Source organism: Carassius carassius, chromosome 21, assembly GCF_963082965.1.
Source record: "Carassius carassius chromosome 21, fCarCar2.1, whole genome shotgun sequence".
Classification (NCBI taxonomy): Eukaryota; Metazoa; Chordata; class Actinopteri; order Cypriniformes; family Cyprinidae; genus Carassius; species Carassius carassius.
Window position 1 is genome coordinate 2,964,321 of NC_081775.1, and position 16,209 is coordinate 2,980,529.

Below are 16,209 nucleotides of genomic sequence, written 5' to 3' on the forward strand. Positions count from 1 at the left end.
GAGGACGGAAATGATGAAGATGCTAGAAGGCATGTCTTAAAAGCCTGATTCTTTGACTCCCTTCTGCCCTTTCAAACAAACACAAGCATCATCACTGGACATCCATCCTCAAGTTAAAGCTACACACAAGTTACCAGCTACACAACCACATAAACCTAATAACGACATAAACCACCACCCCAAGCTCATGACCGGCTGTGAAGGGAAGACGAACATCCGAGTTTTCCTGTGCCATCAATAGCACATCTATTTATAAACTGTTGTTTTAGAGGATGTGCAGCGCTGAGCTAGTACATAAAAAAATCCCCAATGCAACGCACCAAAACACTTACTTTGAGTGCACACTAATAAACTGACACTAATGCTGATGTGGGACTAGAGTTTCATTTGGGTTGCTAGATTTGAGTGAAGAGTATATCAAATGTTTGTAGTATCATTCAACAATTATGTATTGATTTCCTATAGATCACATGAGTAGGTCCGTCAAAACAGCCGAAAACACTGACTGTCTGCCATCATTTTCATCAAGAAATAACATATGGGATTGTTTTAAAATACATTTAAATAGTGTTCCTTATTGTGAGATATTTGTGCATATAAAAACACAAGATTATAAAAAAAAACAATTATATATATATATATATATATATAGCATTGTAAGATTGGTCAACCAATATATTGGCCTTATATTTGCATTGCATTTAAACAAGTTTTAAAACATCGCCAGCTTTGATGAATTCAACTGTTAGATGAACTGTATGATGAACATTAAGTATGAATCTGCTTATATTGCATATTTTATAAAGTTGAAAATATTTTTCAAATGGACTCCTTTTCAGATTTTCAATTTCTTATTATAGTAAAATAAACTAATATTATTATTAATGTGTTATTAACTATATTTCAATTCTACATATCAGTCACAATTCTTTCTAAGATATAAGCATCAGCTATAAAAAAAATCATTTTCTACAGAATTATATTTTAATGCCGAGCCAAACTATCAAAATGTGAAATCTATTATTGTTTTCCCCTGAATGTATGTATATTACTCAACACTGGTTAGTACACACTTTTCCTTTTCTTGTGTAGAGCAGAGGAGAGGGTCAACAGTGATGGCCTGATCGCACAGCGTTCATTTCCTCTTTTGCCCACTGAACCTGGGCAGCTCTATTGTGGCTTTAACACAATCAGCAGTCAGAACAGCACAGATGTAGTCATGATCTGTATTCATTCAGTGATGAAGCGTCGCGTGGAGAAGCCCATTTCCACCTCTAGCTCTAGACGGGAACTCACGGTCTTCCAGGCCAAGTGCATGCAACCACTGGCGCCTAATTTTAAAGTCTGCTGGAAAACAATGCAGTCCAGCAGTGCTGTCGCAACCAGCAACACTACACCTACGCACCATCCTGACCACTGTAAATAAATCTAAGCCAGCTTGAAGCTATCCTAACTGATGCAATACTATGCTACTAACTAACTATGCTTCTAACAATACTAATGTTACACTAACAACTATGCTAATTAACTACATAGGCTACACAAAATAATCTAAATACCTATATAATTGCTATGCTAAATAGATGCTATAATAGTCTATCCTGGTCTTTTTCAATAATCGCAATTCTAGCTCCTGACTCACTACAGTGATTTTGATGGTTTTATACTGCCTAGGGCGTGGTAGCTCGTACCAAGGGGCGTGGTGAGCTGGAAACTGCTTACGTCACTTGCCACCGCAACATCCAATAGGAAAAATCAACTGCAGTAGCCACCGTTCAACCTGAAGAGGGCAGCACTCAGACGTTTTTACACCATATATTGTAGAATTAAAACACTTTATACTCAAATGTCAAAAAAGTTACTCAAATCAATGAACAGCACTAATAAAGCCCCATTCTTACAGATCATTACCTAAAAAAGTTGGTTTAGGGTTTAGTTACTCTTTAAGTATGTTGGTCACATGACATACCGAAAGCGATGGTGGTGAATTCACTTGTGGTTGAACAGAATGACATGGGAGAATCATTCTGCCAGCATGTCCATTAACAGGCCATTAAAGACCACTAACACAAGTCCGGTTTATTTTAAGCCATCAAAGTGAGCACAACAACAGAAGACAACACATGAATGCTATGATGAAAACAGCACTACAGAGCAGTCACCGATTCTCCTGCGCATTTTTTGCTGCTGGTACAGTTGCATTAGTACGGTTCAAATCTGTACACTTTTCACTGATTTCACAATTAACAACGATAAAACTATATGCTTTATCTTTGGCAACAAAATTATTTTAGAATATACACATGTGTAATATTTTTTATGAAGCAAATTTCTGATGTTTTCTTTTTCAATAGAAGCTAGAAACTAAAAGCTTAAGGCGTTGGCGGCTATAAGATTCATAACCCTTTCTGCTGGAAAATGATGGGAAAGGGTTTCAATCATTATTTTACAATGCTCTGCATTACTGATGCTTCTTAGAGTTGATTATCTTTATATTTTATATAATTTTACGAAGCATAAAATCTTTATGATTTTTGTAATTTATTCCTTTTGAGTACTGAAGGGTCAGTAAAACTTATTTTTATTTTTTTGCATTACATTGTAGTTTTTTTTGTGCATACATTTTTATTCAGTAAAAAAATCATAGATTAATTTAGGATCTGGGGCTATGTGCATTGTCATGAAATGACAAAGAAACTATTTTAATCAAACATACTGTTGATGAAAATGATGGGAAACATAACATAGCTGGTTAGTACATATTATTGAAAAAGAAACATGATAGTTTGAAATCAAACAAATTTCCTTTTCAACTGTGTGAGCTAGCACCTGTGAACTGAAGCACTTTGCTAGCGCTTCAATAATCTCATCCAAATGCATCCTATGCAATCAATCAGATAAATACGCTTTAAAATAATATACTTTCTATTACAACATTGTTTTCATTACAATTATTCACATTTTTGCATTATTCTAATTCTTACAATTATTCTAACCCCCAATTTCCACCAGATGCGTAATGGCTGCGTTACGGCTCCGGCACGGCGGCGGAGTCAATAGGTTTCCATTAAAGTCAATGAGTTTATTTCCACTGAATGCGTTACAGCTGCGTTCCGACTCCGGCGATCCGCAGCCCTCCGGAGCAGATACGCAGAGCTTCTATTTTTGCCGGATGCCGGAGCGCTCCGCAGCACTACAGGGCAGAGTACGCAGGACAGGAAGTCGAGTGACAAAACAGAACCGCCAGAAACAAAATAAAAGATCCGTTTAATTTTCAAAATAAAATACACCGCGCTCATATTTCCCTACACTACACCTTGAAAACGTCATAATGGGCGGAGACAGGCTTGTTGAAGTTTTAACCCCGTTGACACGATGGATGAAGAAATGAAAAGAGAAAAGAAAAGAGTTCCATCCTATACTCCTTCGGATGGAAAACTGTTCCTGGTTTGGTAGTTCTGTTTATAGAAACTACATATCGCGCGATCACACCAGAATTCGCGAGATTACATGGGGCATCGTGACGTCAGCTGTCAGTCATGACCGCAGCCGTTCCGCAACAAATACGGACCTGGTGGATATTGACGGACGACGGAACACGGAGCTGTCACGCAGCGGTGCCGTAACGCAGCCGTTACGCATCTGGTGGAAATTGGGGGTAATTCTAATTCTTGATTGACACCGAGTGGCTGAACTAGGTATTGCAGTCCAAATTCAAAATATTGGAGAGGGTTTTTTTTTTTACCCGGCCTCTCCTCCTCAGACTTTACGCACTCACAGGTTGCCAGATTGACGACACCAATAGGAATGAGCACACTTGATGATGAATGAAATACGCTGTGTTTTCCACAACTGGCAACCCGGGGTGCTGAAATACAATTGGGTAAACTGACAGCGGACGGGTTTAACAAACCAAAACAGAGACCGACATTCTGGCCCGGATTGAGCATTTTCAAAGGAGAATAACTGACTGTATCATTGTTTTTCAGATAAACAAGTAAACTTAGCATGTTTCTTAAATATGTGCAAACATATTATGGTATTTTTATGCTTTAGTAGAGTCAAAATCTTACATACAGCACCTTTAACATTCACGCGCTGGTCTGATTTGCACTTTTTCTCAGCACATACAACCGAAACGTGAAAACCCTGTCAAACAGTGCCTGATTAATGAATTAAGTTATCTTTTGCACTAATACTGTTAAAATTTAGAAGGTTTACGTATAGACTCAGCTAGTCATGTTTAAAATGAAAGTAAACAGTTGAGAGAGAATCGAATGCGTGCCTGTATATTAGACACGTTCGGCTCTTAAAGGGACAGAACTAAACATGCTGCCAACTGTCATTAAAAGGATGGTTCACCCTGAAAACCTGCATTAATTTCTTTCTTTTGCTGAACACAAACGAAGATATTTTGAAGAATGTGGGTAACTAAACATTTACTGGACCACACTGAGTTTGATAGTAGGAAAAAAATCCGGTGGAAGTCACTGTGGACCAGCAACTGTTTACTGATTCACATTCTTCAAAATAACATTTATTTTCAGCAGAAGAAAGAAACTCATTAAGGTTTAAAAGCAACTTTTGAGTAAATGATGGTATAAAAATAAAACACAAAATTATTCCTTTAATGTTAATAAAACACCAAAACACAAAGAAAAATCACTGACTACTTTTGACAAAAAAAAAAACACTTTAACACAGTTGCTTTATTAGGAATCAATCTATATAGCGTTTTGTTTTTATATTTGTTAATTCACTTTCTTGAATGCTCCTGCTAAATACACATATTGTACCTGAAAATAAAACACTTGTTTTATGTGTGTTTTTGTTCTAATTTTTTAATTACTATGATTAAATAATTACAATGATTTTTATTTTTGCCCACTTTGGCCTAAACATCCGCCATTCCTTTTAATATTTTTGTTACCTGGATCTTATATAATATGGAAATTAGTAATGCTCAGACAACTTGCAAAATATGACAAAGAATCGTGATAAAATCGTGAAATGTAAAAAAAAAATGATATATTTAACATATCGCCCACCCCTATAAATAAATAAATTTAATAGGGCCTGATATTGTTCACATTTCACATTTAATTTTTAAATAAATTCAATTTATTTGCTTTTTGATGATTCATTTAATTCTACAATTGGGAAAAACTAAATGGATTTCATGGTGACCTAGATTAGGGAATTCATGTTTTTAATGAGTAAGTGGGTCAGTTCTTACCTGCCTGATGCCAGTGAAGAGTCCAGCGGATCCGTTTTACATCACAGCTGAATGTCACGCACAATCACAACTCACATTTCAACTGGATCATACATACTTTCAAAAGCCGGAAGAAAGCCTTTTGTACGATTAATACAAAGCAAGAATTGTCATGTGAGTGTGGCTCTGTTTCAAAGCCTAGTGAGTGTTCAGGCATCATGGGCGAGCAAATACCATTTTAAAAGGTTAGCAGGATGATTATGATTGTGCTTATTATGGCTTTATTGTTAGGTAGCAGCAACACAAGTATTGTTCAGGAAGACGACGATCCCAGAATGCACCAACTCAATGAGAAAATGTCCATCCAAGATGGCAGATGTTGAATATGTCCATTTTAAATGTAATTCATTCAATACTCAATAGACAGCTTAGGCTTTGGAGCACAGCTAATTTCTCATACAGTTTCTCTAGTCTGTTGTTGGAGTTTCCCACTGGGCGACTACAAGTGAGAATACCACACGTTTAACATCAGCTGTCTAGACGAAGTCAGATCTTGTCAAGCTTGGATCATTCCTGCAAACAAACGTGTCACCTGCCTCCGACCAAACAGGTTTCTCTGGACACTCTACTCTTTCACAAACATTTCTTCCTGAAACTGCCACGAAGACGCTCCAGAAACACATGGCCATTGCAATGCACATCTAACATCTTTATAAAGCTGACATCAAGGACAGCGCTTCAAAAATAAATTCAAGTAAGGAGCCATTGGCTCCTATAAGAAAAAAACTTTTTTTAGGTGCCACAGAATAAACATGTTTTATTTATTCTATTATTTTTATTATTTTATTTTACATTTTATCATTTCAATCATACTGTCATGTGTTTAGGTTTCATCTTTTCTTGACTTCGTCAGCATGACCTGGGAACCAAGGTTCATTTAAAGTGGGAACTACACATCTTTTCTAACTTGAAATATACAAATTGTAAATGACACAGAGTCTGCACCAATATCGTGGACCATAAGCATCTGCCTCATGATGCCATAGAAGAATGGTTTCATAAAGAACCTTTAACATCTGAAGAACCTTTACGTTTAACAAAAGGACATTTGTGGTGAAAGAAGGTTCTTCAGATTATAAAAAATTTGAGAAAGAGATGGTTCTTTAAAGAACCTTTGACTGATTGGTTCTTTGTGGAACCAAAAATTGTTCAGTAGGTGAATGGGGAAGTCGTGGCCTAATGGTTAGAGAGTTTGACTCCTAATCCTAAGCTTGTGGGTTCAAGTCTTGGGCCAGGGGTTGCCAGGTTTTCACATCAAATCTAGCCCAATCAAGTTTCGAGGGGGATCCTCGAAAAATCGCAATCAGGCGAGGTAAAATACACTTTTTGGTTGGGTTCCCCCAGTAAAATTTGCACTTTAGGGTAAATATCACATTATTGGGGTCGCTTAAACCCGCTGCAACAGTGTTAAAGTAGCCCAATTCCATGGGACAAACACGGGCTTGTCAACACTGGTGTCAGCGCTGCTGCGCGGCAGAGATGAGGACTGTCTGAACCTCTTTTATCCAATAAAACTTTGAAGCGCATCGTCTCAGTTTAATACGTGAACATAGCAAATGATGCGATCGCAAAACAATCAGGAAAAAAAAAGGCATTACATGCACATTTTTAAGTTATAACATGTAAACACATAGGACTAGTTGCCAGTGGTGACCTCAGCAATAACTTCACTCGCAATTTAATATTTTTGGTCGCAAATGCGACAATTTTAGTCGCAGTTCAGAGCCCTGAAGGACCTCCCCTGTACAGAAACTGATTTCAAATTCATTGTTAAATAAGAATGGGGAAAAAAAAGGTGTTCACTGATGCTCTCTATAGTGAACACAATCACACGAGACAAAGCAAATCATGAATGCTGCTTAGCTTTGCATCAGGTTTGGCCACATTTCTCATATCGTTCAGTTTAACACTAGCAATGTCAACAGAAAGCAAAGCATTTATTCCAAATGCAAATGATGCGTTTTCACATGCAAAAGCGTATTAGTGTTCCACCGGCGACTTGCACAGTGGCATTGTCCTGCTGTGGTCCACTTTGCTTATTCAAAACAGCACATGAATGTCAGATAACAGACCTGTATTCAAACGACCTGTGAGGAAATGAGCGGGCCAACGCTGGGATGCATGAGCGCAGCTCCTCACGGTAAACAGGAGTCACAAGAGATTGTGCCATCGCTCCTCTGACAGTAAAGACAACTTACATTTTACGTAAATTCAGACTTTTTCAAGACAACAACTGTTTTGGAAGAACAGTTTCTTAAAGAACAGTGCAATAGAAATGTGTGTTTTCTTTAGTGGTCGGCCGATATATCTGACAATATTTGACATCTTTCAAATATCTGAATGGGCCAATATGTTTTTCTGTTTGGCCGATGTACTTGTGGTGGGACTTAGGCTTGTTGCGATAGTCGGTGTTACCAGTGATACACGGTGTTTAACCCACCTACCGGTCATAGCACTTGACCACCGGCACCGTCCCCATCGTGTTGAAGTTTTAGCCTATAGCAATAAAGCACTTAATTCAGTTAGTGACTACGTGCCTTCGTAATATAGCGTAAGCGGAACGAGCGCCGCAGTAAAGCAGCAGGTGTCCGATTTCATTTATCATTTGAGGAGAGTGAGGCGAGCTAACTGGCAAAGGATGGCAGAAGATCTGGTTTCAAAGCGAACTGTTGCAATTTAAAATGAAGGTTTTTCGGTTATTGTTTCTCATTAGCCTATTAATAATTTTTTTGTACGGTGTATGCAGTTAATATGCCTACCTCTTTTTTTAACAGCTTAACGTGAGTTTAATTTTTATATTAGTTTTTTTTTGCACTTAAGTGTCCAGTGATTATTCGGGTAGGCTACCTTATTTAACGAAGTTTTTGATGTTCGTTCGTTTCATATTCGATGGTTGTGCGGTGTTTTTTTTTTTTTTTTTGCTGAAAAAGGCAGGCACTTTATTTAACGAATATTTATAATTATTAACCGAGTCTTGTTTGATACTTGCACGATGTGTGCAGTGGTTCGTTTTGTTAATAAATGCACTTTAAAGGTGTTTCATAAGTGCTTTTGTTTAGTTTTTGCATAGTGTGTTAAGTTATTATTCATTTTGCAATAAAGATGTGTGTAATACAAGCGAGTGTCTTATTGTTTTGTGTTTTTTATTAAGAATAAAATAAATTAACCCATGATTAATTCAAACAAATGCTACTGAATTGCCGCTAATTAAAGTGAAAGTAAATTGAGACGTGTGCACATCTGCACGACCGCATTTTCGGCCACCCGAAATCCCCGACACGCAACCCCGGTGACACCGGGATTACCAGTTTTTTTACACGTCGATTAACCGGTGGAAAAAATCCGTCACCGCAACATCCCTAGTGGGACTTTTATTTTGACAGTGCTGAGAACGGCGGCACCTGCACACAGCGCTCGTATTCTCCCTCTTCACTGTTTGCTGTCACAGTTTATAAGTTATGTTTAATATGCATAAACTTAAAATAATAAAATAGAAAGTTAATAGAAAGGCAAACATAATACTTTTTTCTTGTTTTCCATCAGCATTCAGCAAATACACATTTATATGGTTTAAACCAGGGGTGGGGAACATTGATCCTGAAGGGCCATTGTCCTGCAGAGTTTAGCTCCAAAAAAATAAATAAAAAAGAACCTACCTGTATCCTGAAGACCTTGATTAGTTTGTTTAGGTGTGTTTGATTAGGGTTGAAGCTAAACTGTGCAGGCCCTCCAGGATTAACGTTCCCCTACCCTGATTAAAACTGTTCTTTGAATGTCTAATAAACATTTAATTTCACAAACGTTGCAGACTTAAGCCCCTTTCACACTGCACGCTGGAGCCGGAAAATTGCTGGGTCACATTCTGTATGAACGCAAACACGTCCCGGGATTGAATCCGTGATCTATCCCGAGTCGGGGACCTAGTAACATTGCTCTGTGTGAATAAAAGACAGAACTAACGCCGTAAAGGGTGTGTCACAACTCTTTTACCAGGCATTTTGAAGGAGATTTTTCACCAGCTTAAGTGAAAGTTAACATGCCTAGCGTATTTGACTCGTATATTACACGTATCATCCTGATGTCACGTGTCTTTACAGGACCTTTTTGGGGTTGTGTGTGAACGCACGCACATATTCCGGGTAATCACTGGCAGTGTGAAAGGGCACAGATCTTCAACAGATCGCTGGAGCTGTGTGAAGTCCCTTCATGCTTCAGACGCTCCAGCATCATTCCCCATGCCAAAGAAACCCAAAATTACAGGACAAAATGACTACAGGCCTGTGGCTCTAACATCTGTGGTCATGAAGTCTTTTGAAAAACTGGTGCTGGCCCACCTGAAGGACATCACTGGACCCTTGCTGGATCATCTTCAGTTTGCCTACAGAGCAAACAGGTCTGTGGACGATGCAGTAAACATCGGACTGCATTATGTTCTGCAACTCCTAGATAGACCGGGGACTTATGTGAGGATCCTGTTTGTGGACTTCAGCTCGGCCTTTAACAGTTCTACTCCACCATCATCGAATCCATCCTCTGCACTTCAGTAACTGTCTGGTTCAGCTCAGCTTCTAAATCTGACCTCAGAAGACTACAGAGGGTAGTCCGGACTGCTGAGCGAATCATCGGTACAACTCTCCCATCTATTCAAGAACTGTACTTATCCAGAGTGAGCAAAAGAGCTGGCACGTGAAATTGCGTGTTTACTGCGTTTTTATTAATGCCATTGATGTTTTTGTTAATACAGCACTAGTCAGCTAAATGAATGTAACATGGCGAAAGACGAATGCACTTTTGGAAGTTGAACGTAAGGGAAATGTCATGTTGGAATTGATGTGGTCTAATGTGATATTTTTGTTCATGCTCTTGATCATGATGAAATTTTATTTTATTGCTGTAATATATTATAGCATTAACAAGATGACCCACTGAATTCATGTTGGAAGCGATGACTGCTGAATGTATTTTTAGTCCAGTGCTGGTATATTAGATTATAATTGTAAACATAACTTTTTTTTCCCGGTACAAAACTTGGTGAAATTATTTTTTTTGTTTGTGTAACTGTACTTTCTGAACGCATCCAGCTAATTTGAATACCGTGATCATTCTGGTTACTAATTATGATATTAAATTTTCATATTTCATCTCTACATATAACAAATGTAAAATTATTCAATTACTCCAAAAGAGACTTCACGTGAGCTTGTGTTTCAGGTCTCCTTTATTCACATGTGAATGAAAAGAAAGCAGACTAAGAATCCCCACAATCCTGTTAGATGATGCCATCGTCCATCGCCGACGTTGAGCCGGCATCGTGATCCCGGTCACCACAACAAACAACTTAATCATAACAAACCTTCATTTTTACTTTCACTTTGGAGTTTCACGATCACACGTACTCTGTGAATACTATGGAGCGTAGTCAGCACTCTGCAGTACTTACCGCACATTTTACAAGATTAGATGTTTGTCAGTGGTGCTCAGGATCTGCAAATCATTCACCATCGTCCTATCAGTCATCTCTCCTTACACTGTTTATGTGGTAACGTAAATGTTATGCACTGTATTGTAACAGCTACAGCTAGCAACCAGCTAATCGTGTCCCTTTAGTGGCTCCGTAGAATGCATTGGTAATTTGGTAGACACTGCCCAAACGTATCCTGAACACCCTAATCAGGTAGACCAGGTTGTTTTTGATTGGTTTTGGAGCTGAAATCTGCAGGAGCAGTGCTGGTTACCCCTGCTTTAGATGAATGTGAGCTGGCTGCTTTAATTTAGCTCCCATCAGAAGGCAAACATGAGCCGATTCGCCATGACCTCTTCATTCATACAGATTACGCAATGCAACTACAAATACTGACACATCAAACAAAGAAATATGCCATGAGAGCACAAACTTTAGGCATTATCAAAGATCAAATATGTTGATAGGACATGTCAGCTGTGGAGAGAGCTGGATAAAACAGACACGAGTCAAATCAGCACTATCACTGACCAAACCCATAATCCTAAAAGCCTCTATGTACGGATGGGAACAATGTAATCCTATTCAGAGATGCGGCTGAAAACATGAAGTGGGATAAAAAGAGATCAAGAAAAAAAAAAAAACCCGCAACAATTATTCACAGGTTTCACGCACTTTCAGCATCTTCACGTGTTTTGTAATGATGCCAATTTGAACATTTTAAAGCTAACACACAAGTATCAATGAGTATGAAAACCACACTTGAGCGGATTCGGATTACTTCTTACTCTAAGGGCAGAAAAGATACTTTGCACAAGCATTCGATTGCAGAAACAAGAACACGACCAATGAACTGCCAATGAACCGCATCGGCCTTGCAATAACCAGGCAATAGCTACATTAAAAAGCTATTGACATTAAACCCAACGTGCTCTTATTCAGGTAAGATGCTCAGAAAGATTCGTTTCAGAGTGCCGTTTCATGACAGCAGCTGACCCGAAAGAGACATTTTCCAAAAAATAAAAAAGAAGCCATTTAAGCCTCTGGAAGCCCCAGTGCTGAGAATGCAGCATGCACTGATACTCTGGGTTATGAGCCGCACACATTACAGAACCAGCAATGCATGAACCTGAGCTTGCGCAGCATGCATTCAGGAGTATGTTCTGAGCCTTTAAGCAGCTCATGCACTTTACATTCTTCTGTTTCAGCTAAACATGGATCCTTCCCTGCAGTTCCTGCACAGTGTCACAGAAACTTCACACCACATCTGACATACTTTCTGTGGACCAGCGAAGGAATTATGAATAAAAAAAGAGAGCTTTGTTTGCTGTCTTTCATGAATGCATGAGGGTTTTTTATTTCATTCTGATGCTGACGTTTTGTTACATAAGACTGAATGAAACAAAGCACAGCCCCTTACAGCAGCCTCATGTGCTCAAATCCTAAATATGACGCATGTGCAGGCTCAAATGAAATCTGAAGGCATGGGGGGGGGGGGGGGGTGCAAACTGTAAAATATGTTAAACAGAGCTAAGAGTCCTGAACTCTTATTGCTAGCCACAATATTTCGTAAGAAAAAAGCAGGCATGCTAAATGAACATGCAAATTCACTTTCTGACAGTAGATGGCATTTACAGAAAAGTGCACAACCAGCAAAGGCATCAGAAATGTTTGGTCTTTATAACACAGGCAGATTTAGTGGTGTGAAAGATACTGATTTCCATAACAGCTTCATTTCCATGTCTGTGGGAACACTTTTATTTTGTGTGTTCAGTATTAAGACAGATTAATTTGTATGAGGATCCTGAAGAAGACTGCAGGACCAGAGTCTGTGGTGTATATACAGTGTTTGAGAGGGAGGGCATAAATGTTTCAGAAGGGATTTCTGAGCCTCAGCTGTATAATAACAGATGCTTTTTGAGCGCATATGTCATGTTTTCAGCAGTGTATGAGAGCATGCGTGATGGGCTGAGTGTGTGTGTGAGGCAGGGATGTGTCTTCATCAGTCGCCATCTTGTTGTCTGCAGCAGCTGTAGGCCGTGAACACACGAACACACACACACACTCATTCATTCAGTACATGAACACACTGCTGACACACACACACACACACACACACAAGAGCGCTCCCGCGTACATGTTTCAGCACAACATCATGAGTCAAAGACAGCAGAAGCGCTTTAAACACACAATCGCACCCAGTATGAGTGTATTATGTGATAAAACACACTGGAGCTGCTCTTCCTCGTTCACATCACTCATACACAACACACACGCGTTAAAGAGATCGAGAAAATCCCATTAACCGGCGTTAAAAGCACAGGCTCACGGTTCAAACCGATCAAAGGCACACGAACAGAAACACTTCAATCACACACACATCCGCCACCGAAATAAGACCGGAATTCAGCGCTCCTTCGACGCTTCACCGGGACACGGATGATCGTTAGAGCCACAAACTGATGAAGAGAAGTGGGGAGCTAGTTTGGCTTCATCCTCCATCTTCACTGTCCATTTCATCATCATCATCATCATCATCATCATGAGCAGTCAGATATGCACCAACGCAAGCTAAAAAACACGGCAAACCAGGATTTATATTCGTCAAGAAGGCCAAACGTTACTCGGTGCCCAAAGGAGAAAGTTTTAGCAGCTTCATGCCAAAAACGCGACCGTCTCCCCTTATAGCCAGCTTTTAGCGAGAGCAGAGATCACCTGACAACATTTGACATCGATCATCGATTAGCTAGTCAGCTAACAGCACATCTCTGCCACATGACCGTGATTTGAGGAAGTTAACACATACTAAACCACGAATGTGGCCTAGGAATTATTCATTTTTTTATATTTGCTCATAATAAGTGCACCATTATACGTGCTTGTGCAGAGGCCCCCACCCCAAAACAGACAAATGAAGCCAATCAGGCGAGCGTTAAAGAGAAAGCGGCCGATAAACACTGACCTGTGTTGTGTCGGTACAGTTCGTTGTGTATCTATCATTGGCTGTACACCGCGAAGAGAGATCCACAGCTGCCCGACCTGCAGACAGTCCGTCAGTCCGTCAGCGGAGAGCGGCACTCCCCGAACCCGCAGCCGCGACAGCTGCAACCGCGCCGATTCTGCTCCAAACAACGCGAGCTTCACGCAGATGCCTCGTGGTTTATGCGGTCAACACAATGCTCTGTCCGAAGTAGCCTTTCTGCGAGGTCCCACACTCTTCGTTCTCCTTCGCTCGCTGTGTCAGGCGCTCGCTCCAGCCATCAGACAGCAGAGATGGGCGCGGTGACCCTGCTCTCACGACTGGGAAACCCCACGCTGCGCCTGCGTCACCACGCAACGGATTCGACCGTTTCAGCGCCAAATCTAGTTTCGCTAGGGTTTAGGACTCACCGTCCATGGATTTAGAGATTTATTCGTGAAAGTGTAACGGACATTTTTTTAATATAAATCATAGTGTTTACAGACATATTATGGTGATGAGCAGGGGGGCAGGGTTTCATATTTTTTTGAAGCACCCCTGGGCGCCGCCATTGGCTAGCGGACCCCCACCTGCTGTTAGCATTCCATTGACTCCCATTCATTTTGGCGTCACTTTGACAGCGAATAACTTTACATCTGAGGCGTTTAAAGACTCCATTTGTCCATTAATTATTTCTAAAGAAACACGAAAATGTATAAAAGGCTCCATTACCTTCTATCTTACGTTATGGTCCTGTAGAAGTTTTTGTAAAAAAAAAATAGGCTAACGATTGCGTCATAACCAGCGACTCTCTGTCGCACAGTAGAGAAATTACCGTATGGACAGGAGGAGAAGCTCGCGGACAATCTTTTACTATCTATGAGGCTATCGGGGGGACGTGGAGGCATAAAGTCAAGGGAGATAATTAATCAAAATACGTACCAAAATTTGCTCCTGTTCACGCTCGCCTTCTCTGCAAGATTCGGTGGGTGATTCAGATTTCTCTTGGCACAGCGATTAGAAGACTTACAGGTTGCTCACGTGACATCTACGTCATCAAGCTCAGTTTGAGTCTGCGCAGTACGCCCGACCCCCAGGAAGTACGTACTTCTAATTGACTTAATTTTTCTCCGTTGAATCCAATGGGGTCACTGTGTCCTTTTCTTTTACTGTCTATGGTGATGAGTCTGCGAACAACCGTAAAACAGTTATAATAAGAAGACGTGTTATGGTCAGTTTTGTACAAGTTACTTCCAAACGAATATTGGCTATTATAGATTACTTGTTACTGTCATTTAAAAGTAATTACTTACTTTATAATATTACTGTCTTTGAACTGTAATGCGTTACATGACTCCTGTATTACTTTTGAGTTAATTTAACCAAAAAGAAATAATGTGCCGACGTGAATGTCTTGCTGTCTTTCTTTTCTTTTTTCTTTGAACAATTAAATTTTAGCCTAAAAGTGTGTTGTAACGCAAGCGTTACTCAACATGTAACGAGTAAAATATTTCTGAAAATTGATTAGTAATGCCTTAAACTACTGCGTTACAGCAAAAAGTAATATGTTACTGTAATGCAATACTTTTGTAATGCTTTACTCCCAACACAGAATATGGTTGTCAGTCCCCCTGTTTTTGGGCATATAATACAGTTACGTTCACATACAGAAGGTTATTTTCGGGTGTGAAAACCGCTTTCTGTAACCAAACTCACACCTGTAGATTTCCAGGACTCACAAATGCATTCTCGGAAAACATGCACTGTGTGAACAGACCTAGTCTGTCATGTCATACAGTGTGAGAACATACTTTCTTGACGTAATGCCGCTTTGACTGTCAGATTGAAGTCTGCTGTGGAGCTCGCCCCAGTGTGGGGTCGGCAGAAGTGTGGATCGAGGGTGCATAACGGCCGCAAAGGGAGCACCCCTTATGAATGCTAAAATGACAAATGGAACACCCTACAGTCTTGTGGTCTTAACAGACACGGTAAGGCCGTAAAAGCACAAGAAGTGTTCCATTTGGGACAGGGCCAGAACCGCTAGGGCTGGGAATCGAGGGGAATCGACTCCTCGTTCAGAGCCCTTTTCAGTTCAACAAAACTTGTCTATGGGTAGTCTCAGCCTCAGACATCACGCCCACGGATCGTTGGCTGAACGTCTGATGCATATGGCACACAAAATTGTCGAAGTCCTCATCGGATTGGTTGAATTCTACAGGATTTCCGTGAGACGTGTTCCACCTGGAAACAAAGATACCGTGGCGCCAAACCCCCTCATGAAAGAAGAAAGCCTAGTGTTTACAACTGTGACAACAAGTGCTTATCAGGATCAACTTAATGCTGGATTTTCAATAAGTCTGTGAAATATTAAAAGTTTGCGGCATAGAATCTTTAAAATATGTCAGAGAGTTTTACACACCGGTCTGTTATTGTGGTGACATTTCTACGCCTCGAAATGTGACGATGAACGAAACTAACTGTGATTGGTTATTTGACATGTTGGTCAAACGGCCT

At 40.0% G+C, this 16,209-nt stretch overlaps 1 protein-coding gene across 1 annotated transcript in view; it reads right to left on the reverse strand.

Annotated features, from left to right (window-relative positions):
• gnb1a (guanine nucleotide binding protein (G protein), beta polypeptide 1a) overlaps window positions 1-14,043 on the reverse strand; it is a 41,503-nt gene extending 27,460 nt beyond the window's left edge. The window contains exon 1 of the mRNA XM_059503024.1: window positions 13,699-14,043. The gene's annotated coding sequence lies outside the window, so the exon portion shown is untranslated. The remainder of the gene's footprint in view (window positions 1-13,698) is intronic.
• Window positions 14,044-16,209: the final 2,166 nt, after the last annotated feature.